This window comes from Lissotriton helveticus, chromosome 12 (genome assembly GCF_964261635.1).
Source record: "Lissotriton helveticus chromosome 12, aLisHel1.1, whole genome shotgun sequence".
Taxonomy (NCBI): domain Eukaryota; kingdom Metazoa; phylum Chordata; class Amphibia; order Caudata; family Salamandridae; genus Lissotriton; species Lissotriton helveticus.
In genome coordinates this window covers 708,531,035-708,557,475 of record NC_136073.1, presented here as the reverse complement: position 1 = coordinate 708,557,475, position 26,441 = coordinate 708,531,035, and the positions used below count along the sequence as shown (strand labels likewise).

At 47.0% G+C, this 26,441-nt stretch overlaps 1 long non-coding RNA gene across 1 annotated transcript in view; it reads left to right on the top strand.

Moving 5' to 3' along the window:
• The first annotated feature begins 1,816 nt into the window (after positions 1–1,816).
• LOC144798671 (uncharacterized) overlaps positions 1,817–26,441 on the top strand; it is a 42,462-nt gene continuing 17,837 nt past the window's right edge. Inside the window, exons 1-2 of the long non-coding RNA XR_013603604.1 lie at positions 1,817–1,946; positions 17,718–17,840. This is a non-coding gene — a long non-coding RNA (uncharacterized LOC144798671). The remainder of the gene's footprint in view (positions 1,947–17,717; positions 17,841–26,441) is intronic.

Below are 26,441 nucleotides of genomic sequence, written 5' to 3'. Positions count from 1 at the left end.
ACCAACCGAATGGCCTTATGATCAGAACATGGGATTGGCAACCTCTCCTGCACTTTCAATTGAGGATTAGATATGAATATTCCATCTAGGGTGTGTCCATCCTCGTGGGTAGGATGCTTGATCAGTTGTTCCATCAAGACACTGGCCATCAGCTCTAGAAACGAGATTGTATATTGGTCATTTATATTTTCTAAATGGTAGTTGAAGTCGCCTAAGATAGAAAATTCCTGAAAGTCAAAACTAGACTCGATGATATGACCTTTTGTCTCTACAAACTTGTTCTTAGCCCCTGGTGGTCTATACAGCAGTATGCCGTTAAATATATAGTTTTCACTGATGGTGATTCCAAATGAAAGCAGTTCACAATCAGGACCGCTTCCTGCAGTAGAGCTTTTCATCGACAAGGTGTCCTTGATAATAATCGCTATTTCCCCTCCCCGCTTTTCCTGTCTGTCATTCCTGATTAATAAGTATCCTTCAGGAATGGCTAATGATAGCTCCGGATCAGATGCTCCATCTGCCCACGTCTCCGTGAAAAATGCCATATCTATATTGTGAGCTTCCAGCAGCTCGGCAAATTCAATGTTGTGTTTAATTAAAGAGCGTGTATTCAGGAGTAGGCCCTCGAGGGACTTTTGCAAAACTGTTTGCGGGTAAAGGACTTGATGCGAGTTAAAGCTGCATTTTGTTTTGGTGAAGAGGAACTTCATGTCACACAGAGGGCACACCTTAGGCTCTTTCAATGGATCGAGTTGCGGACAGGAATCCTTCATCTGGGGGTTAAGACTTACAAGAGTATCTCTTGTATATTTTAAACTTGGGCCCAAGATCAGTAGGGAACGGACAGGGGGGGTGGCCCTGGGCCCGATCTAGATGCGGATGGGCGCAGGCGGGCTTGCCTTTGGCGTGCCAGCGGCGCGCCCTCTGTGCATCCACTCTGGCATGCTGCTTAAATAGCCGTGAGTCAGGCGTCTCGCGCACACATCAGTTGTTTCCAACCCAGAAGTACTAGTCAGGCATGTCCGGTCCCTTAGCCCTCCGCAACAAACGGCACAAGCCACGGCAGAACAGGGGCGGGGAGGGAAGATCACAACAGCTGTCACCCTGATTAGCAAGCTAAAACAAAGTGCCGGTAAGCATGTGGAATGAGGTACAAAAACCAATTACGATCCCAGCAGGTGGAGTAAAAGTCTAAAATGAATACAAAGTGTCAATCTCAATACAGTTTTTAAAAATAGCAGCAGGGCAAAATGATAGGTGACAAGACCTACTGCTGGTGTTATCGCGTCCGCGCGGGCATGCTGCTTAAATAGCAGTGAGTCAGGTGTCTCGCGCACACATCAGCTGTTCCCATCCCACAAGTGCTAGTCAGGTATGTCCGGTCCTTTAGCCCTCCGCAACAAACGGCAAAAGCAACGGTGGAACGGGGCGGGGACGGAAGATCACAACAGCTGTCACCCTGATTAGCAAGCTAAAACGAAGCGCCTGTAAGTTTTGTGGAATGAGGTACAAAAACCAATTATGATCCTAACAGTTGGAGTAAAAGTCTAAAATGAACACAATGTGTCAATCTCAATGTGGCAAGACCTACCGCTGAATTCCAGATATAATCAATCTGTAAGAAAATAACATGAAACATAATTTGCACAAGCACCAATGCATCTTGGACAAGTGTCCTTTCTTTAGTATTTCATGCACATTTTGCTGCAAGTTAAAAATATCTTGTGACACTTTTTTCTAAACTTCTAAAAAATGTCAAGTAACCTCTGTTTGGGCATTATTTGTACATGTGTCTGTTTCTCTGGGTTGTCATTACAGTTCGACTGATGGAATCTATCCGGCGCATGGACATAAACATCCTTATGGCTTTTTTGAATACATCTGCTTCTGCAAATTCAAATGAGAACATCTTGTTATGTTGTAAAATCCTGGAACATCGAAAAAAGGTAACTGTGATTCTGCATTGCTTTACCGGGCATTCTAGGGAATAAGAGGCAATGTGCTGCATTTAAACATGTGGTTGTCTCATGGTATGATATATTATTTATGTGAGAATTTCAGAGTATTATATGATATGGCAGTAGAAGCCTTATCGTGGAATACAGTCACAAAAACTGTCTTTGGTCCAGTGAAACTTGTTTGTATCACCTTTGTTCAACCCTGGGTATCTGGGGCTTCGAGCAGCAAAGCTTGACAAAGAAACTTAGTGTAAATCATTTAAGAGCACCAAACAATGGAATAAGAAAGTCACACAAGAGATACAACAATACTTTATGAAAATAGAACATATTTTTATACATTTTTTGAATCCATGTTCATCAAATTTCATTGGAGGTTCCAGAGATATGTATTTTGAAAACAATAAAAAAACTTTCAATACAACCACAAAACAGAACTGGTCAACAAAAGTTTGTAAATTTGTTTAATGTTTAAAACAGTTAGTTTGTCAACTTCAGCCTGACTTAATGTCACTTTGGGAAATGACCTGGCCACCAGACCCTTTTCAGTTCAGTTCCAGCCTTTAGAAAACAACCAACATAGAGTACAATGAAGTGGTTCCTAAGCTGGGGATGAAGGCAGAAAAGATGTTCAAAAATCATCCTGGAGCTGTGCAGTCGACAAGGGTGAGCTGTGGGTGATTCCTTGGTGCATGGGTGAGGTGGGACAACTTTGGCCACTGCATGTGAGGTCCCATGGCATTCTCTTTGTGACAGTCGAAGGCAAGCAGCGGCTGGGCTACTGTGCTCCCGACACAGCAATCACTGCTAATATCCTTGGTAGAGGCTAGTGTCCCTCTAAGGCAAGAAATCCTTTGATAGCAGTTCTGGGTCCAGCAGACTCGAGTGCAACTTTTGGCTACATCGGAGATGTCTCTAGGAGCACCCAACAGCAGTCAGTGGTGATTCCTCTGAAGAGGATACTGCTTTGCCGGTTTCGGCTTTCTCAACTTTGGTATCCATGGTGCTCTTCCAGGGGGCCAACCAACTAACCCTTGGAGTCACTGCTTCAATCTGGCTCTGGGATCAATGTTTTCCCAAGCCAGGAGCCGCAGGCACAGTCCAAATTTTACTAGTTCAAAGTGCAGCAGGTGCAGTCCTTCCAACAGTGAATCCTCTCTTTGTGCTATTCCAAGGGCAGGAGAACAGTCTTTGTTGGGTTATTTTTCCAAATCCAATGTGTACTGAGGTTTAGCATGCATGGGGTACCTATTTTATCCTGGGAAAGTGCCTGGGGGGACAACGTGGTCACTATCCAATGGGCTTGTAGGCCCACTCCTTTTTTGCGACAAAGTTCAAGTTATGTGTGGCATTTCGCAATCCCAGTGTGCAATATTTTTGCTACTGTCAAGCCCACAGGAAAACTGGTTTGAGGACAGTGTTTTCTTCTCCGTCCCTGCCTCCAACTTGTCTGCAGGAACAAAAGTCATCCTGCTCGGGTGTGTTGTCACCCTTTAAAGGGGGCATTTCCTTTGAGCCTGCCTTTTGGGCTAACACCTCAGTTGGCCTTTCTGGGAGAGGAGGTGACACCTCAGTCTGCGGCAACTGCCTTTGTGCTTAAGCCTTGGAGTTGTTCACATGTCTCCCCAGGTGGGCAGAAAGCTGTCTGTTGGCCCGGGCCTGCACAAAGCCACTGGACTATCTAGGGCACAGAGTGTCAACTTTTTAAAAGCTGCCTAACTTTAACAGTGACATTAATTTCGATTTGGTCATCAAGTTGAATTTGATGTAAGGTAGTCCCATTCAGAAGTTAGCCGGACTAACTTTCCTCATCAAAACAACAACTTTAAGGGTTTTGCTGCTAAGGCTATATAAACGTATATGTCTTGCTTAACAATATACAGCTCCCTGCCATAGGGGTCTATATGGCTTCCTTAGGGGTGAATTACATATATCATTAAGGGAACGGGTGGCTTTGCCATTAATGGCAATGCCATAGTCAAACTAGCATTGTGAACACTACCCTTCTAGTCTGCAGTGGGAGGCTGGTAGCCTTCTTGTCTTTTGTCACACTCTGCACCATATACTAGGGACTCACAAGTAAGTTAGTGCTTGCAAATTGGGGTCATCCAATTCAAGAAATCTTTTATAATGGGTCAGTACACTGGCACTGGGGTCAGGTTAACAGGCCTAAGTGCACTGAGTCGGAAAAACAGCAACTAGTACTCAAATAGGGTCAAGAACTGGGATGGGAACATGCAAAAAGCCCGTTTCCTGACAGTGTAGGGTTGTAGTGTGATGTTTTTGGGCCCTAGGGTACTGCAAAGGACTATGTGGTGTGAAGTAGAGTTGTATAAGGTTAGGTTGTCTTGGCTTGTAGTCCAATGCTTTGCTATAGTGTACAGAATAAGTAAGTTAGTGTGGTGTTGCAGTGTTATATCATATTTTTGTGCAGTGTACTATAGTCTTGTGTAGTTTGTCAGTGTAATGCTGTGCTGTAGTGCAGCTATGTGTGTTTTGTGGTGTTATGTTGTAGTATGATGCAGAGATGTATTGTAATGCATTACATCGCTGTGTTGTGTTGCAAGTGCCTGGAATGACAGATTTTCATCTAAAGCATCCATTAAGTATACATATTGATATCGTACTTCATGGATGAGTCATTAGACAAAACAGTATTGTAACCTTTGTTTGAACATTTCAACTCTGTTCGGTCAGAGACTGTGGGAGAAAATGGCAGACACTAACCTCTCACCGAACCATGTAATGGCAAATTCTTTCTTGGAGTGAAGAAAGAACAGTTACACTGCTAGTTTGCTGTAAAAATACTTCAGATCTTGGGGTCTACAACCTAGAACCAGAAAGAATGGATCCTGCCAGGTATTCAAGATATCCCTGTAAAACAAATGTACATAACCTCATCAAAATGAAGATCATTTAAACACTCTGGTTAATCCAGAAATGTAACCAGAATCTTGCTTTGAGGGACTTATTGTGAAATACCCTGATCCTTATTACAGCAAATCTGTGAATGGAAAGCTCTCATGTCAGCTACTTTTGTCCTTACAATATTATGTTGAGTGTCATCTAAAGGAGCCGTTTGTGAGACGTAAGAATGCATGGCTAGTTTCTACTCTGGATAGGGATAATTGAGGAACATGTGGCACAAGGAAAAGGTAAATAAATACAGGTCAAAAAAGACTATCATCCCTATTCACAAAAGTAGAAATACCGGCAATCGTGCACATTTACTCTTAGACTTTGTAGTAACTTTACTGCTTTTGGCTATTCACCGTTTTCACATGTAAAGTTACAACACAGTGGAAATGTTCATATCCTCGATCCCTGAAACTAGAGGGTGGAGGCAAATTTATAAGTGACTAGTTGCCACTGGTAACCTTTCACACTTATTTCACCAGGGCAGAGTTCTCCTTATGGTATAGATTTGGGGATTTTTATTCTTTAAAATAAGTTAATGAAAATATTTTAATGTATTTTTTTTTAAACCTAAAAGAAATTGAAAATAAATTCTACAGCAATACTATCTTGAAAGTATGTTAAAATATTTCCTGTAAATATAATAAGCTAATACAAAATTATTTATTTAAATATTTATTTAAAAAATCAACCAGAAAGTAAAATGTATATTTTTATTTAATCTGAATTAAAAATTACTAATTGTTTGTTGTTAAATGTATTTAAATTATAATAACTGTGTAATTCGTTTATATATATATATATATATATATATATATATATATATATATATATATATATATATATATATATATATATATATATAAACTACACGTTTCCCACCAGTTCCTCTGAGCTCACAACTGGTGCCTCCAATTAGCGGGGGTGTGACCCATTTCATTCAACAACCAAAAAAGCAACTCGAACACTCCCGGGGCTTTCAACATAACTTTATTGGCCACATACGCGTTTCAGCAATCAGCCTTCATCAGTGTGGCAAAAGTAGATGTTCGACATAGGCAGAACCATGAGAATGTAAGCAATTTAATGTCACAATTGACTATTTTCTATCCAATCAGTAGACAGTAGTTGAGCCAGTAGGCAGATGGTGAACCAACATCTCCGTTTGTTATTTTAAGGACTGTGTGACTTGTATGCCCAATGGAAAATTAGAGATGTCAACAGTGATGTCACTGAGCATGTCACAAGTGATATAATATGTGACGTCATCAGCAGTGCATTGCATGGGCACGAGTTAAAGTTAGGTCTACTGACTATTTCTATGGTTTTGTACGAGTGGAATCTCCAACTAACTATAACGTCCCTGAAACCTATGTTTTTTTCAGTGTGGGGTCCAACTAGCCCACTCAGTACATCCAGTAAGTGCCACAGTGGAGCTTGCCTCTGATTGGCTGCCAACACTTGTAACCAGGAAGTGTTGACAGCCACCTTGTCACTTGGTATGAGGAGAAAGAAAAACGATTAAAAAAGAAGAAAAGGTGGCAGGGTAAAAGCACCCTGACCACATAGGCCTGATCAGAGGGTCCCGCAGGGCCAAAAGAGCAATTTTTTGGGGGCTGTATTTTCACACCCAGCGTGACTCCGGACGAAAATATTTTAAAAAATGAAGCACGGGAGCCTCATGTATGTGGCGCTCCAGAAGGTGGCAGATCAAAGGGTCATTAAGGGAACCATTGACTCCCATGCGTGCCACAGGATTAGGATATAAGAGCATGACCAAGGAGATGAGCGCGGTAGGGATTCCCAGTTTGATCAGAGCTTCTTTCAAGAAGGGCCACTCCAAGGGGTCAAACGTCTTTTCGGCATCCAATAGGGTAACTAAAGCAGGTGTTTGGCAGGAGATTCTGTTGACCACTGCAAAGAGATGTGGGTGACATGTTGTTTGAAAGCTTTATAGAAAGCTCTCATAAGGCCATCAAGGCCAGGGCCATTGGACCTGTCTAAAGAGTCGATCACCTGGGTGACCTCCTCGCAAAAAATCATCTTGCTAAAAAATTGTCATTGGCCATCAGTGGGCCAGACCTATGGCGATCTCCACCAAGTATGATGGGATCTCTGGTGCATTGTCAGGAGTGCAGGATGTACAAAGGAGTTCATAATAGCAATGGGACTCTGCCAGAACATCTTCGCCAGCAAAAACAGAGAACTCAGAGACGGTGCGCAATTCATCGACATAACTACCTAGGTGATTAGGGTGGATTATCCGCACAAGAGTGCGGTCGATTGCGCCCCCTCACCATAGCACGGAGCCCTAGTGTGTTTCCCTAGATATGTGATTTCCCTATCAGCCAGATCGCGAAATTCAGTCAACAATACTAAACGTCAATGGAGTTGGAGGCCGCCACCTTAGGAGGCACTTAAGTCTATACCTTGGAGGTTTAAAAGCATTGCGGTTGGGAGTGGATATCTCATAGGATACTCAGATGCTTGGATATGCACACCCCATGGATATATGCTTTAAAGGCCTTCCAGAGGGTTGCCTGTGTGGAGACCGTACCCGAGTTCATTGCGAAGGAGTGGACGATGGAATGAAGGAGTTCGCTACAGAACACAGGATCATGTATAGCCTAGTGATGGATACTCAAGGTGCGCTCTGACCTACATCCATAGGGGACCTGTAGGGTTAAGAGAACAGGCTATGATCTGATAGAGTTTGCGGTAGAAGTTTTACCTTTGTAGTCCAGAGTGAAACATTAGCAGACAAGAACCAATAATTTAGCCATGTCAAAATATCATGTGGGGCAGAGTAAAAGGTATAACCAGGTGTGGATGGCTGTTAAGCACATCAGATATCCTGTAGAGCATAAGCGTCTGCAATATAAGGTGGAGTGCTTCCCATGATTGGGGATAACCATTCAGCTGGGTACTAGAGTCAATGCTAGAGTATGTACCATGTTGAAATCCCCACTCAGAAGAGCAAAGTTGGCATCTGCATGTCCCATATGGGCATAAAACTCCTGAAAGAATTGTGGATACTCAGTGTTCGGGGCGTATATGTTGACTAATAGTACTCGTTTGTCAGTGAAGCTGCCTTGTAGGATTAAATAGCATCCATTTGGGTCCGAGTGACATTTATGGAGGGAATAGGGGCTGCTTTTATGCATGAGGGGGCAGAATCCACAGGAATAGGAGCCATGAGAGGAGAAATAGCGGGGTGGGGGCCCCAAGTAGTCGCATATGATTGGGCGCCATTAGGTAGGAGACGTGTTTCCTGAAGGAAGGCTATGTCGCGACAGATATGAGAGGACTTGTTTGCCTTTACGTGGATTATTGATGCCACATATCTTTCATGTAAGGGAAGTAATGTCTATCACCTCTACAGGCCCTTTCTGAGATGGCATAGAGTAAACAGGTGTTAAAAGAACAGCGCCATGTCATACGCTGGCATATAGTGTACCTGTTGTGCAAAGGGTAACAAACAAATACAAAACTGAAGAGAAAGCAGAAAGGGCCCACACCTATCCCCCCCCCCACCCCCACTATATAGGAAAACATCCAATAAAGCCCCGAAAAGGAGAAACAAAGAACTAAACAATCCCAATGAGGCTACTGCAGTGTTCTCCATGGGGGAGAGTTGACGTGTTTGCTTGGTGTGGCCCGTTCCTAGAGGAATGGCTGAAGCAGAAAGGAAGAATCAACCACATATAAACAGCATTTGTATGGAAAAAGTAATATGAAAGGAAATGATGAGCAAAGCATACTGTCTGGGGCAGTCCACATGTGTTATGCAGAAGTAGTCCCTATTTTGAGGGAGAATCCAAATACTGCAGGCCATATCAGCTCTAAGGGGACTAAGGAGCAGGAGTCGGTGATCCAGTACTTTGTAGCGTGTTCTGTCTAGAAGAGGAGGACTTGAAAGCAAAGTGTTTGCAAAAGTCGTTTGCCTCTGCTGGGTTGTCAAGGAGCGAGGCCTCCCATTGACCTCAACTCATAGACAGGCAGGGTAGAGCATATCATATTGAAATCCCAACTTCCGGAGAGAGTTCTTCACATCGCTGAATTTCCACCAGTTTCAAAACCTTCAAGGTGGGGAGTCATACCCTGGGTAAGGTCCCAGCTTTCTCTTACCTGCTGGTGCTATTTGATGCTAATATGAGTTTTAAACCCCTAGTTGAGGGTAAGACTTGTGATTTGGTCAAGACCACGGGGACTGTAGCTAGCTTTGCACAGAGGTTGGCCTCATGGTGACTGGACCCTCTAGTTAAGTATTTTAAGTCCAAGTGCTTCTCCAAGGAGCTATATGACAGTGATGTATGGGGTTACATGACGTCGATAAAATTGAACTCACAGAAAATACATTTTAAGGTGTATTCTGCGGGTCAACAAAGTACCCCAGCTTTTTTTGTTCGTCAGGAACTTTGTTTTAGATACATTGGTGACCTTGTTGCTCTCAGACCCTTGCTGTGCTGGATCAAGATATAGACTGTAGAGGGATGCAAAATAAATAGACTGATTTTGTCTGATTGTCTGACCCTTGACAACATGCATCAAATCCCTTGGATTGCTTATATGAAGGCAGCTTTTACCAGCATGGGTTGGGTGAACATATACTTCAGTTATTAGTCCCCGTACCCCCTGGAACTCAAAAGAGGGAGAGACTTGTTTCTCAAAAGTCCCTTATTACAACATGAACACATAGAGCTTGTGAAACCCATTGTATAGGGGCATTTATTTTTAAAAACTGTTCAGGGTATGGAGCTTTCCTTTCACTCCTGTCTAATGAAAGGTATAGATTTTTGTTGGTACGATTCAAGGTTAATGTTAGACCTGTCAGGCCTAGGGTGGTCTTCCATATTTTTTTTCGCCTTGGCCTCATTTTTCCCACCTACTTTTTGTTGGCCATAGGTCTCTGGGCACCTTCCCATTGTTTCCCAATGTTAAGGTGCAGGTGCTCTCTTCCCCTAAGATGGCTGCCACTGACCCCTGCTACGGCAGCGTGGTCTTTTTAGGTGCACTCTAGTAGCCAGGAGCTGACTGGAACCCTAAACAATGTACCAATGCCAGCCTTCCAGCCTGCCCATAGCTAGAATGAGGGAAGCTCCTGGAACCTTCTAGAACAGGGGAGGTGACACCAACTGCCACTGCCAACTGCCAACTGTCGCTATATAAGGAAAGGGAGGGTAACTTTCCAGTCAGAGCAGAGTAGAGAGTTGGGGCATCACTGACCTGGGGGACCCACGCAGGAGATTTAGCACTGGGAGTGACAGGGCTTAGGTGCTGCCTTCCAAGTAGAGTGAGGAACCCTGACCTAGCCCACTGATCTGGCCCGGTGGGAGGGGAACCCAGGGACCACCTGAAGTGACCTGCTGTAAAGCCTTCAACTCTACCCCCCCTCAAGAAACCAAGGAACTACAAACAAAGGGCGTCAGAACCAACACGCGCCAAGAAGAAGCTTTCCCGCGCTAATCAGGAATCTTGGGGATCAACCAGGTACTGATCTGCCTGCCAAGCGCTCTCCCCTCTCTGCGCCAACCCCCCCTGACTTAACTGCGAGCCTAAACCTGAAGTGACTTGGGCCACCTGAGAAGCGCTCTTCCCCCCCTTCAGCGCTAGAATGCTGACCTGCCTGATAGCTGCAACGGCTATTTTGCATGTATTATCTATCCAGCGCTCGTCAACTGTGCCCCCACTGGGAAGCGCTGTGAGGCCAGAGGCCCTGTCTTTCACGAAGCGCTGTGAGTCCAGAGCCCCTTTATTTCACGAAGCACTGTGAGGCCAGAGCCCCTTTCTGTCACGAAGCGCTAGAGTTGAGACTGCCCCCTCAGCGCTGCGGAACTCACCGTCGCAGCCTGGCACTCCCTGGGCCGGTGCTGCCTTCATCACCCCCTCAGTGGCCCCCGGGACCAGGAGAGGGCCGCCGCCACATTCCACAAGGCCGCTCCGGGCCCGAAGCCATTGCCTTCCCTGTCACATGGTGAGGGGACGCCTGCCGCGTCACCAGCTGCGCCCCCTCCACCACTTCCTGCTGTCGAGCGTGAGGCCTACACGCCCCCGCAGGCTGCTCTGCAACCGGCATCTGCGGGCGCGCCTCCTCCCTGTCTCCTACGATTGGTCCTGGGCCCAGTGAGACTCGGTAGGTCTGGGACCCGGGGCAGATCCCGCAGCAGCGCTCGACGAGAGCAAGAGATCTTCTCCTGCTTGCTGCACCCGCGGGGCCTCGTGAAGCCCGGCTGCACCTCGCGACTGCCCCTCACAGTGCCAGACCACCGGAGAGCTCCCGAAGGAGCCCGAGCCCTCCTACACCAGTTGACCCGCCGCAAGGGCCCCGGAGGGCCTAAGATAGAATGTCACCCCCAGGGGAGGAGGGCGGAATTCGCCCCTCCCCCGGGGAACATCGTGGTTGGGCCCTGTTGGCCTTAGATGACTCTGGGTGGTGGAGAAGTTCTTGCGAGACTGCCAGGTCTCTGAACTGGGCCAAGACATTGGTTAACCCCTGCTGGGGTCCAGACGAATGCCAGCTGGTGTAGGCCCTGATGCTTGGGTAATGGTGGTATAAGGAAGTGCTTTTGCTGAATACAGGGGTATCTGTGCCTTAATGAATGCCCAGTTCTCTCACCTAATGAGCTGATGCCCAATCTTCACGGTGATGTCCATTAATACAGAATGAAATGTTTTACTCCTACTTAATGGATGGTTTACTCTTGTCTAAGGCAAAGTTTCCTGGATGCTTTTAGTCACTAAATGAGATGGTTGCTTACATGAAGAAATGGTTATTGATGCTTGATGCAATGTTATTTGAATGTCTTTATAAAGGTTGCCTTGCAGGTGCTGATTAGGAACAAGGTTGTTGCCAAGCCCACGGTTATCTAATATTTAATATTTATTCATTTAAGTATTTATTGCTGAGTGATGAGACACATGTGCTTTTAAGGGAAACTAATAAGTTATTGCTACTGTGAATTTTTGATTGCCCTGATTCTAATCTTATATAAAAGCTTAAAAATTTGAATCAAACGTAACTGGTGTAGTCTATGTCCTTGCCTGCACTTATTGTCTCAGTGGATGCGTGTGCTGTGTAGTCACTTAACACCTGAGCTTTCAGGTGCCTAGCTGCTCATGCCAGGCTACCCCCGGGGAACTGGTGACCTCAGTTCCTACATTTGGTGGCGAGCGGTGGGATCCAGGACCTGTGACTATACAGCACCCTCCAGTGGGACAGAGTGCGCTGCAATTAGACTGGACACCTATCGTGCCTACAACCTTTCTCAATTAACCCCCCCCACTGTCTAGCCTGTAGAGTGCGTAGAGACCTGTGTTGACCCAGTATTGTACCCACGTCCTAATATCTTTCCTTGATTTTATCTGGGTCCCCACCTGGCAAAATGGAGTTCCAGCTAGCCGATCTGGAGGAGTACACAGTGGTGCAGCTTAGGGAATTTTGTCAGGGGATGGGGGTGCCGGTTGGGTGGAGAGCCGCAAAGGAAGAACTCCGTACCGCCTTGAGGGCATGGGTAAGCGTCCACCCAGAGGAGAGAGGGGATGGGGAACAGGAGGGACAGGTCACTCAAGGGGAGGCGGGCACTCCAGAAGACCCAGGCCTGCTCAACATTGATATGTCCGACAATGTGTTGCCAAGAAGACGTTCCGGGGCAGGGAGTATCTGGGGGGAGTGCGTCATCCCAGGAGTATGAGGACAGGAGGGAGGAGAGGCGATTGAAGTGGGAGCTTGCCAAACTAGAGCACGAGAGGGAAAGAGAAAGGGAAGATAAGAAGCTTGCTTTGGAGGAAAGAAAGATAGCTATGGAAGAAAGGAAGTTGGCGCACAAGCTCCAGCTTAAAGAAATCGAGCTGCGAGCATTGCAATTGGGTGCACCAGGAAGTCCCAATGGTGGCAGCGTACAAGGGGTTCAACAGGAGCCCAGATTTTGGTTACCCAAGGAGGTGATCGCGAGCTACACACAGGGGGATGACATTGCTAGGTGGTTGGAGGCGTATGAAGTGGCCTTGACCGCCCATGGGGTGCCTGAGAAACACTGGGGAGGTGGCCTGTATTGTTATATACCTCCCAACATCAGGGACACCCTCCTGTACTTGGATAAGGCAGACCAGTTCAGGTATTCCCCCATGAAGGAGGCGCTCATTAAAAAGTTCGGCCTCAACCCTGAAAGGTATCTCCAAAAGTTCTGTGGCAGCCATAAGCTGTCCACTGAGAATTGGGTGGATTTCTTTGACTATGCCCGTAAGGCTCTGGATTGTTGGGTGCGTGGCAGCGAGGTGCATAATTATGAGGGCCTGTACAATCTTTTTTTGAGAGAGAACCTCTTGGATAAATGTTTTCCGGAGCTGTGCCAAAATCTGGTGGACCGCAAGCTGACTGATCCCCGTGAGCTTGCGGAGGAGGCGGATACTTGGGTCAGCACCCGGGTGTCACACAAGGCCCCCGGGGGAGATGGCCCAAAAGGCGGACAGGGCGGCCCCCAGAAGAAAGAGGGGGGAGATAAAAAGAAGGAGTTCTCACGAGGCCCACAAACTAGACAGTTTGGGAGAGGAGTAGGTGCCCCACCTCAGTCCAGTTCCCCAAAGCCCACTTACCTTGACAAGAGTCAGCAGCCAAAAGTTGTCCGGTGCTATGAATGCGGGGATGTTGGACACTACAAGGGAGATGCCCAGTGTCACAAACGACCACCAGCCCCCACAGGTGGCAAGAGTCCTGGGGTGGCTAGTTTAGCGCTTGGGATGGAGCTGCCCCTAGATAGGGAGGGGGAGTAGACAGGCCTGACCCTGGTTTCACTTGGGGATAGAGAGATGGTCCCAGTGACGCCCTTACCATGGAATACTGCTAAGTACCAGCAGAGGGTGAAGGTCAATGGGGAGGAGGTGGACGCTCTGAGGGACACAGGTGCCAGCATGACCACCGTAGTGAGGCCGCTGGTGTCCCCTGAGCAAGTACTACCTGATGTGTTCCATCCAGCTGTGTTGGCTGACGGCAGTCTGAGCTACTATCCTGTGGCTCAGGTTCCCTTTGAGTGGGGAGGAGTTCAAGGCCCGTTGAGAGTTGCGATAAGCCCTGCCTTGCCTGTGGACTGTCTGCTAGGAAACGACCTGGAACATACCGCCTGGAAGGAAGTGGAGTTTAAGGCCCACACTGAGATGCTGGGGTCACCAGAGTGGACTTGTGTGGTCACGCGGTCCATGGTTGCCCATCAAGAAACTCAACTCGGGTTGGAGCCTGAGACAATGGCCCAACCCAATGCTGGTCCTGAAGGGGAGAATGGAGTAGAGAACACACCCCGTGTGATAGATGGGGAGCCTGTGGAGGTACCCCCGGAGTCCGTGGAGGTGGATGTTGTTCCCGTGGGGGACTAGCCGACCCTTGCCGAGTGGCATGTGGAAGGAGGGCCTACCCGGGAGGAATTCTGTTGGGCGCAAAAGGAGTGCCCCGCGCTTGAAGGCATGTGGCGACAGGCCGAAGCCCAAGTGATTCAACAGGAGACCGGCAGTTTTCACGTGTACTGGGAGAATGGCCTCCTTTACAGTGAGCCTAAGGTTCCGGTGCATGGATCCTCGAGGGCCTTAGTGGTCCCCCAATGCTACCGGGCCTTCTTATTGGAATTGGCGCATGAGATTCCTTTAGCTGGACACCTGGGCCAGGACAAGACCTTTGCGAGGCTAGTCCCACATTTTAATTGGCCCAGGATGAGAGTTGTCTCTGACACCTACTACAAGACCTGCAAGACTTGCCAGGCAAGTGGCAAGATGGGGACCAAAATGAAGGCCCCTTTGGAACCGCTCCCGGTGGTCGGGACCCCTTTTGAGCGGGCCGGTATCGACATTGTTGGGCCGATAGACCCTCCGACCTCTGCGGGACACCGGTTCATCTTGGTGTTAGTGGACCATGCCACTCGGTACCCAGAGGCTATTCCTCTGAGGACCATCACTGCACCTGTGGTGGCGCGGGCCCTGATGGGGATATTTACCAGAGTGGGATTCCCCAAGGTCGTGGTGTCAGACAGGGGCACAAACTTCATGTTGGCCTACATGCAGGCCATGTGGAAGGAGTGCGGAGTGACCTATCGGTTCTCCACTCCTTACCACCCCCAGACTAACGGGCTCGTAGAGCGCTTCAACAAGACCTTGAAGGGTATGATCCGGAGCCTGCCAGAGGAATTGAGGTTAAATGGGACATCCTCCTCCCTCCTTGCCTGCTGTTTTCATACCGCGAGGTACCACAGAAGGGAGTCGGGTTCAGCCCCTTCGAACTGCTCTATGGCCATCCCGTTCGGGGGCCCCTCAGCCTTGTTAAGGAGGGGTGGGAGAAGACTTCGAAGAAGCTTCCCCGTGATGTCGTCAGCTACATGCTGGCATTTCGCAGCCAGATGGCCAAGCTGTGGAAGGAAGCATCAGACAACTTGGAGGCTAGCCAAGCCGTCATGAAGGAGTGGTATGACCGCAACACTCGGACGGTGGAGTTGGACGCTGGACAGAAGGTGTGGGTCATGGAGCCTGGGGAGCTTAGTGCCCTCCAGGACCGGTGGACTGGTCCGTACGAGATTGTTGAGCGTCGAGGCCAGACCACCTACGCCGTGGATTTGAAGACCCCCCGTCAGCCCCATCGGGTGCTCCACGTCAACCGCCTGAAGCATCACCATGAGCGATCAGAGCATACTCTCCTCATGGTGACGGATGGGAGCGAGGAGGAGGAGAGTGAGCCTCTTCCTGACCTTCTGGCGGCCCAGGAGAAGGATGGTTCAGTGGAGGGAGTTGTCCTCTCCCCATCCTTGACCCCAGAGCAACAGAGGGACTGCCACCAGGTATTGGCGCAGCACGCCTCGTTGTTCTCCCTCATTTACACATCTGTGTACCCATGATGTGGACACAGGGGATAGTCCGCCCGTAAAAACCAAGTCTTACCGGCTGTCCGAGAAAGTGAAGAACAGCATCCAGGGTGAGGTGGCCCAAATGCTGGAGCTGGGGGTGATCGAACCCTCCAGCAGCCCGTGGGCTAGTCCGGTTGTGTTGGTGCCGAAAGCGGCCCCACCGGGCACCACACCAGTACTTCGGTTCTGTGTGGACTATCGGGGATTGAACTTTGTCCCCAAGACAGATGCTCACCCGATCCCACGGGCGGATGAGCTGATTGACCGGCTGGGAGCAGCTAAGTACCTCAGCACCATCGACTTGACATCAGGGTACTGGCAGATTGCCATGGCCGATGGAGCGAAGGAGAAGACAGCGTTCTCCACCCCCGAGGGCCACTTCCAATTCAGAGTGATGCCCTTCGGGCTCAAGAATGCTCCGGCCACCTTCCAGCGGTTGGTGAACCAGGTGGTGTCTGGCCTGGAGTCCTTCTCAGCGGCGTACCTGGATGACATAGCTGTCTACAGTAGCACCTGGGAAGACCATCTGCAGCATCTCCAGGAGGTGCTGCAGGCTCTGTAACGCGCTGGCCTCACCATCAAGGCTAGCAAGTGCCAGATTGGACAGGGATCTGTCGTGTACCTGGGACACCTGGTGGGCGGGGGTAAGGTGCAACCCCTCCAGGCCAAAATTGAGACCATCATGGCCTGGGAGCCCCCAAAACCCAAACTGAGGTCCGAGCTTTCCTCGGCATCACGGGATACTACCGCAGGTTCGTCAAGGGATATGGTACCATCGTAGCCCCCTTGACTGAGCTAAAGTCCAAGAAGCAGCCCCGCAAGGTGATCTGGACGGCTGCTTGCCAGGAGGCATTCGAAACACTGAAGCGCGCGATGTGCACAGCTCCGGTGCTGGCCACTCCTGACTTCCAGAAAGAATTCATCGTGCAGACGGATGCCTCAGAGCATCTATGGCCAAATCAAAAAAAAAAATAAACAAGTACAGTCTCCTGTGCTTGTTTTCTTTAATTCCCTGGGCGGGTAAGGTCCCATGTTTTAGTTTTTTTTACAGAGTTTTATATAGCGCGAACTTGACCCGAATCGGGTATCAAAGCGCTTTACATAGCACCAGTTGTATTACTTGAGGGCACATGAATTTTTGTATATGCATATAGGTCAGAGTTGTACGTGGCCCACTTCCCAAGGATGAGCCAACCCTGATGTCCCCATTTCCCGGGGACCAGCTTTATAAAATATTGAGAGGGCAGCTCATAGGCCCCTTACCGTTTTCAGCCTTGGACTCCATCTTCTGGGGTACAGATAAAGGTAAGAAGGGTGAGGGGGCACGCAGACCCCCTCCCCGGGCTGATTCAAGCCCTAGGGACCCCGTTCCCAATGGTCTGGCACTGTTACTAATGGGGAGTAACTATACCTTGTGCCCTAAGGCAACTATAACTCACAAGGTCACCATGCACCTCACATTTTACTTCAATCGTGACATCTTCTCTGATATTATTGATAATATCAGTGCAACTTTTGCTGTCAAATTGTTCATGAGATAACAGTTCATGGCGGGGTTGAGTTATAATTACCTTAGGCACAAGTTATAGTTACTTGAGATAACTCTAGCTATAACTGCTGAATTTCTATGGTTTTGAGTGTGGAAAATCTGAACCTAACTGTAACCTCCCTATAACCTTTGGTTTTTAATGAATATATATACCCTAACTACCTTTACCTAAAGCTCTCCCATTTAGTAATAACTATTACCTGTTTTCCAGCCACTCACTCCCATCCCTCCCACGGGTAGTACACAATTATAGTTGTATGTGTAGGGCAAAGATCTCGTAGTAAAGATAAGAGAGGTGGAGGCAGAGGTCTTCAGACAAAGGTTTTGGGATAAGCATTTTGCAGTATGTTGCAGTTTGTGAATAAGTTACTGATTGACTCTGTTAATCACATGTATGAAATGTACTTTTTCTTCCAGTTAACACTCATGCAGGAACTAGCCATTGTACATTCTATGTATACTACCATCACTCAAAGGGAGGTGACAATGAGCAACATGTTGGTGACTGCTGACACTCTGGATAGCATCTTGACGGACTCGGTAAGTAACAGGTTCTCACTGACAGATGGTGATCATTCATTCAGTCTTGGAAAACCTCAGAACCTTCAGGGCAAAGCAGAATTACTTCTGATCCTTCAGTCAGAACTTTGGTATTCCAGATAGTTCCATCATGGTCTGCAGCCGGTATGGAAACTAGCAGTGTTGCGATTGAATGGTTAACAGGGTTATACAGATGGCTCTCTCAAAGTATCTGAAAAATTTTGCACAGGATGATTAACTTGTCGCCACAATGGATGTGAGTTGTGGAAAAGTAAATTTTGCCATGTTGTATGTGCCTACGTGTTCCCCATATTTTGCTATATGTGCATGATCGATATGCATGTACCCCCCCTATGATCGATTAAAGACGCAATTATAGTTGTGTCCATCTCTAGTATGTCAGTTTCCAGTCCTCGTGAAAACAACGAGTATTAGGCCTATGTTGCCACATTTTACAGTGTGCACGTTAATTCATTGAATTGTCCCCGTTTCTAGGCCTCAAAAGGGCCCGGACACCAGATTCAGCTCCTGTCTCCTGAACCCTCTCCGAGGAGCGATACAGCCCCCACCTGCATCCCTGACCCTTCACTTACTTCCTGCCTCACAGTGCCCGGCCCGGCCTGGCTCTGCCTGCCAGTCTGCCAAGAGTATGTTATGTTTCTAGTTATCAGTCCAGCCCTCCTTCTCTGCATTCCTAAGCTACTGAATCGCATCAATAGTTTCAGCCATGGTCTAGCCTTTGTGTCTCCATGTAAGAGAAATACTGTATTAATATTCATAGAATATTCCTAGCACACGCAATACATGTAGAATTATGCACGCACCAGTCTTAGTGTCTAGTAGCCTTTGCCCTGATAACTTTTGGATTCTATCAACATGTACTCCAAACACCAGATACTAGATATGCTTTAGGTACATGTCGCTCTGACACTCCAGACTTTAGTCTCCTCTTCTAGCGCAGAAGTCGTAGCCCCCAGTTCTCCCTGGTAACACGTCATCGCCCGTTTGCGCGCACCACTAGGTTAAAGGTCCCGGCTGCTCAGGTAGCCCCCTCCATGTTTCTGCCCCATTTATGACATTTCTGTTATGTTTACATCACATGTCTATGTATACGCCCTGTACACGCCTTCTTGTTACATTTTTTTGCTCTTATCTTTCGCGACTGCTACGAGTCACGCCTACTGCTACGCCTACTGTATTGAATGTAATGTATTTGTTTAAGTATATATACTGTGCACCCATGTTGAAAGTCAGCCTTACTCCCATTTTCCCTGGCAGCTGCCATCATTCTCGTGCAGGCTGTCCTGTTCCTGTCCCTTATGCCTGATTAAAGCCTGTAGACTCAAGATACCTCGAATCCTGTCTCTTATTTATTGAGCTATCTGTTTTATTCATTGTATTCAAAAATAGTACCGGTAATTAATTATTTATTTACCACATAATGGCGCCCGAATAGGGACTTGCCCTTTCCCCACGCGCCGGCGAAGCCACGCAGGCCCCCTGATCCTCTGCAGCTGTGACGGAACCATACCGTGCACGTGCAGATATTTCTGCTTCAAGTATCCCTCAGGCCCACGGAGGAGACGGAGGTTGCGGTCCAGCATCCAGACGAGGGGGTGAGGAACGCGGCGAGTCCCGACCAGAGCCCAAGCCGAGAGTCCAAGGTCCGAGGTATCCGGAGGCCCACCTGTAACTGAAGTCCGAAGTTCGTAGTCCGTCGTCGTAGCAGTCCAGTCCAGTCCGAGGCTTTCCGTTCTTGCTGCCCGTTGAGTACCGTTGCTGGGGTAGTACCTAGACAGGGTCAATTAATTTGTCTCTGGTCCGTGGGTTTGGGTACACAGATCCAACACGAAGTGTCCACCTAGGTGGATGCGGGTCTGACGTGTCTCTTTATGGGACCGGTAAGTTTCATACTGTTTAGCAGTGCATCTAGTCATTCTAGTAAGTAAGTAAGTTTCGTTCTCGAGAAATTCATGTGTTCTGTTCTCAGTATACCAGGTAATATTCTGTCCGAACTGTTATTTTAAATGTCGTTTAATGTGTTTTCAATGTCGTGGTATGAGTGATTTGTTTTTCCAGTCATTATTGTGTTTATCGTGTATTGTATTGTGTTCAGATTCAAGATTAGAATGCCTCTATTCTCCAAGTTACGTCAGTTAAAAACCCGGAAAGGGTTGCTCGAGGAAGCAGTTCCTGTCCCGCCTAGGGACAGTCCAGGTCATTTTATGTATCACAAGCATGGCTTAAGTGCCATATTATATCTAGACTTATGGGTGGATTATACCAAGGAGTTAGAAGAGAAATATAGATGGCCCATGTCAGGTACATGGGATGCCGAGTGCATCATGCGAGTAGAGGAAGCATTATGGAAAAAGAAATCCAGACAGTCCCAGAAAGATGCCATCGAGTTATGGCGCAAAGAATCTCATAGAAGAACAGAAAAAGAAATCAGAAAAACAGAATTAAGTAGGGAATCCTCAGAAAGAGCCCAAGAAAGGGAATTAATCGAAGTAGGTGAACGAGTTAAAGCAGAACAGTCAGACAGACAGAGAAATGCCCTTATTAAGGGTATGTATCCTCTTCTTGCCGAGGGCTTGCCAAAAGCAACCCCGGAAGCACCATGTAATTTTCCGCCGCCATTGGTTCCGATTAAGCTACGTCACAAACCGACTGCAGCTGATATTTTTCTCTCGTCCTATTTGGACGATACAGTCCCGGAATATGCAAATCCTGTTCCGCCTGCTCCTGTAAATAATGTAATTCCTGTTCCTCCAGCCACCGGGGCACCCGTTGCAGCACCTGTTACGGCACCCCCGGTCCAGCCTACAGTACATGTACCCGCTACATCAGTCACTCTGCCAGCACGTACAGTACACACCGACGATTCTAGTCTAGGAGCCGCGGGGGGAAGTCCTCCTGGAACCCCGCCTCAACACAGACGTATGACGATACTTGAGCTACATGAACGAGCGTTACAGCGTTCGCCAAAAATTCAGACATTTACAGGTATCAAGCGAGTACTTACTGAATGCCGTTATGATCCAGTTTCAGGCGATGGTAATATGGTCATATATTCATTGCGTGTAAGACGGGTGACCGAATATTTGGACACCCTGCCAAATATGAAAGAATATCTAGACAGAATATATCGTTTTATCCGTACAGGAGTGGATCCAGAAAGTGTTTGCGACGCCATGATTCAAAGAAAAGTCGAGATTCAGCTCATGCTTTTAAAGTTTCTAATTAATTGTTTAATAAGAGAACAAGATTATCCGGATAAAGATCCGGAAGAAATGAAAGTCCTGACTAGGTGGAGTGACCATATAGCCGAGGGAAGACACAAGACACAGAACTGTATAGAGAGTATGTACAAGAAAATCCGTAGGGAAATAATAAAGTTACACGAGAAACGAGAAGCAGCACAAGTAACCGAGAAAGAAGACAACTCTGATACCGAAGAGGTAGACAACGAGAATCCCTCCAGAATAGCGTATGTAGGTAGAACTAGACTTCCCGACCGACATTCACGCCCAGATCACAAGAAAGTTTTCCCTCGTCCAGCACCAGAGCAGGGTTCTCTTGAGCAAGTATTTCAAGCTACCGATCACATTCTGAAATCACGAATAGGTTATAGTGAACTTAGTACAATGCATGAACAAGAACTAGCCCGATGAGCAGTCCAATGGACTACTGATTCTACCACTTTTCCAGATGAAATAGTGGCACAAATGTTTCTGAAACTGCCCCCAGCCGAGCAGCGACTGGTGGGTATGTATATGATCCAGCACCTCATTACACTGTATGAGGGACAGCATTCTGATCCAGGTCCGCTACATGATGTTTTGAACGAGTTACTCCAGTATAGATGGAGAGGTTTAGGTACTGACTTAATTAGTGTCATCCTAGAACAGCGCCACAAATATCGAACGTTTCTGAATCCGCATTTTGTTCATGTCTCACCTCCAGAAAGTAAATCATTTTACATAGATAGACAGCATCCGTTACGAGAAGTACACCCAGTTAGGACAGCGGGTGGTGATCTAGAACGAGTATTTGTTTACACCCCTATCACAAAGATGGAACTCTTAGAGATGAAAAAGTTAATTCCCTGTCACGACAAAGATCCAGCAGGGTTCCATCGAGAATTAAAAGACATGCTCCGTATGGGAGAATACACGTATCCTGATATCATTAAAATGTTAAAGGTCCTGTTGCCCGCAGGGGTATATGAAAAACTCAAGGAAAAAGAATGGGAGGTGGGAGAGAAAAAGATTGATTGGACAGCTCTAGAAGCTGAAGATGGTTTACGAGTACCAGGTACCGGTCTTGGGGAGAAATGTAAAGATTTGCCCGAGTTATTGATACAAGTTTTGCCAAGATTACTAGCCACGAAAAAGGAAGACTGGGATGCAATCTCAGCCTGTAAACAGAAACAAGATGAAGATACTAGTGATTTTTATTCTAGATTTGAAAAATGTTTTATTATTAACAGTGGTCTGAAAACAAGTAGTGAATCGTTCCCTCATCTTTTTGTTACCAAACTAGTCGAGAATTCTTTACCACAAGTTAAAAATCGAGTATTGAAAGTCGAAAGTACCTGGCAAGCTAATACTCCGTCACAAATGTTACAAATGCTCCAGTACCACCAGAACAGAATCAGGGAAGAGCAAGAACACGAAAGGAGACGTATGAAAGACACGAAAATGAAAGTATTAGTTGCACAATCTGTTCCACAAGACAATCAGAAGAGGGGTCCGAATCAAGCCAGTCATCCTGCAGCTCCCGTTAAAGGGACTTGCAATTATTGTAAACAGCCAGGTCATTTATAAACGAGTGTGCAGTTCTGAAACACAACATAGCTACTGGTAAAACTAAAGAAAGACCACGTCCGCCTAGACAAGAACAAGTTTCACAGACTTCTCAGCCACCACAGAATGCACAACACACAGCTCCAGCACCGCAGCCTATCGCTGCAACACAGCATGTTACACAGCAGATGTACCAGTATGCTCAGACAGAGTATCCAGATTATCAGCCGTATTCATGAAACAGCCTAGAGAGGGAGGTAGGCTTGCCTCTCATCGAGATACCTGTAGATCAAGAGGGTCCCTATGTACACAGTCAAGTATTAGGGAAAGACAGAAAGTTTTTGATTGATACAGGGGCAAGTAGGACTACCATCAGTCATGACGAGGTTCCAGGGGCTCCGCTCTCAGGCTCTAAAAATGTTTCCCTTGGATTTTCAGGAAAGCCGATTGTTAATGAAATTTCGAAACCAGTTACTCTAGAAGTTGGTCCATTGTCCCGAACTACTGATTTGTTACTTACGAAATCTTGTCCAGAAAATTTGTTAGGCATTAAGACATTAAAAGAATTAGGAGCAGTTATTTGCTGCTCCCCAGAAGGGGTCCGATTGTTTTTGAGAGACTTTAAAGGTCATTATGTATTACGTGATTTTGATCCAAGATTATTGAATGTACCACAGCATTTATGGGCGCAAGGTCCAACTGATGTAGGTTGTATGCATATCACACCCCATCGTGTGACTCTAAAGCAAGGTATAGTTTTGCCACGAATCAGACAGTACAAATTGCCACCTGAGGCTGTAGCAGCCTTATCCAAAATTATTGACGAACTTATTGCTCAAGGAGTGGTTGTAGAAACTGACTCCAATGTATGTAATTCTCCTATCATTCCAGTCCTGAAACGTACTGATCCAAATGCACCTCCAGTATATCGATTAGTGATTGACCTTCGAGAACTTAATAAAGGTATCATACCTCAGTACCCAGTAGTCCCAGATATTTCGTCACTTTTGACAGCCATTGATTCTGAAGCTACGTTCTTCACAGTCATCGATCTCAAGAACGCATTTTTCAGTGTCCCCATTCATCCATACAGCCAATTCCTTTTCGGATTCTGTTTAAATGGAAGAAGCTATAAATTCACACAAGCTCCTCAAGGTTTCACAGAAAGTCCTAGCATTTACAGTCAAGCACTCAAGCGACAACTAGACAATATTCACATGCCAACTGACACTGCCCTGCTCCAGTATGTCGATGATCTACTGATCACAGCCCGTTCTGAACGTGACTGCGAGCGTGCGTCACTTACAGTCCTGTATTTTCTGGCCGAGCAGGGGCACAAGGTGTCCCCTTCCAAATTACAATTCTGTGTCCAGCAAGTGGTATACTTAGGACACTTGCTGTCCAAGTGGGGTAGGCAGTTGACACCAGACCGTATCCAGTTAATAGCGAGTCTTCCACAGCCCAAGACACAGAAGGAGGTACGAGCTTTTATCGGCCTTACTTCTTACTGCAGACAATGGATTCCTCAGTATGCATTTCTAGCCAAGCCACTAATACAGTTAACGACACAGGAGGCAGCCGTATCGACTGTCCTCCCTTGGACCCAGGAACATACACTTGTTTTTAATGAGTTAAAGAAAGCCTTATGTCAAGCACCAGTTCTAGCAACACCGAACTACAGTAAGCCTTTTACACTTTTTGTCACAGAACGTGATGGTACTGCATTATCTGTTCTCACACAAGACCAAGCAGGACAATGCAAGCCCTGTGCTTATTTCTCGAGCACATTAGATCCAGTGGCCCAGGCTCTGCCTGCGTGCCTCAAGTCAGTTGCAGCCACAGCTCTAGCGATCAGACAAAGTGATTCCATAGTGTTAGGACATTCCCTGACAGTACAAGTCCCACACTCCGTGGAAGTTCTTTTAAACAGAACCCAGACTCAGCACTTGACAATTGCACGTTTAACAGGTTATGAACTGACACTGTTCCAGCCACACATAGAAATCAGACGCTGCAACATTCTAAATCCTGCTACACTGTTACCGTCAGTTACTTCCAATCCTGCCACACATGACTGTGTGGAAGTTGTTAACACCATGACAAAGCCAAGACAAGATCTGACAGACATTGCATTACCTAATCCCGACCTGACACTTTATGTGGATGGTTCATGTATGAGAACAAGTACAGGAGAACTAGTAGCCGCGTATGCAGTGACTACTGAAACCGAAGTTATAGAAACACATCGTATTGACACCCTGTCTGCTCAGGCAGCAGAGCTAGTCGCTCTGACCCAAGCCTGCATACGTGCCAAGAACCTGAAAGTAAACATATACACAGATTCACGTTATGCATTCGGAGTCGTACACGACTTTGGAGTGCTCTGGCAGGAGAGAGGTTTCATGACTTCTCATGGAACCAAAATTCAGCATGGTCTTCTCATTCAAGCTCTGTTAGATGCAATACATTTACCGACAGCTATCGCTATCATGAAGTGCAAGGCACATACGAAAGTCACTGACATCATTTCCCAAGGTAACGATCTAGCAGATCGAACAGCCAAGCTTACAGCTCAGACTCCAGACATTCCAGTTAACACGACACAGACACTCACTCCAGATCAGACTACTTGTATGACAGTTAAGGACCCTACACAAGATGTCATAGACATACAGTTACATGCTACTCCTGAAGAAATCCAGAAATGGTCCGAACAAGGAGGGGTCCAGACAGATCAAGGATGGTTGACGAAGGGAAAAGCCACATGGTTTCTCCCTGACTCTATGGTTAAAGTCATTATCAATACCGCACATAGTCCAGCACATCTAGGAGAAAGAGCTATGTTAGACAGTATTCAGAACCTTTGGTTCAACAAGCATTTACGAGCTGCAGCCAAGCAGAAAGTCCGTACCTGTATGATATGTTGTCAGTTCAATCCAGGTAAAAGTGTCCCGGTGGAACAAGGTGGATTCCAACCTCCCGACCACCCTTTTGAAGTCCTCCAGATGGATTATATTCAGATGGAGCGACGTCGAGGTTTTAAGTATGTCCTCGTAGTTGTATGTGCTTTGTCCAGGTGGACAGAAGCATATCCAGTTCCAGATTACACAGCTGCGACCACTGCCAGGCAGTTGGTTCGTGAGTTCTTTCCCCGCTATGGACTCCCTAGGGTCGTGTATTCAGATAACGGCCAGCCATTCTCATCCGAGCTCATGAAACATGTTTCCATTCTGTTAGGGTACCAGTGGAAGTTCCATTGTGTGCGCCATCCTGAAGCAGCCGGTCTCGTAGAGAGACACAATCAGACTCTGAAAATCCGCATTGCTAAAGTTTGTAGGGAAAAAGGTGTAGACTGGTTAGTTGCCCTGCCAGTTGCTTTATTCTATATGAGGATGGTTGCACATTCCAGATCAGGTCTGTCCCCGTATGAGGTCGTATTCGGCCGCCCTCCAAACATGTGGGGTACACCTAGACCCCGTAGTATTACAGATGTTTCCAGTAATATGCTGACAGATTACCTAGCTTCCTTGATGTCTGCCCTACACTCTTGTCGTTCACAGGTTGCCGCCGCATTTCCAGACAACACCGAGGTGAAACCGCATGAAGTCGTTCCCGGTGATCACGTATTGGTCCGAAATTTTGATCGTTCAAGTCCGCTGGAGCCCCGGTGGAAGGAGCCTCGCATGGTATTGCTAACAACAAGGACCGCCGTCAAACTTGAAGGCAGGAAGGGGTGGGTCCACCTCAGCCATATAAAAAAGTTCCATGGATTACGAGAAAAGACATTTGTTAA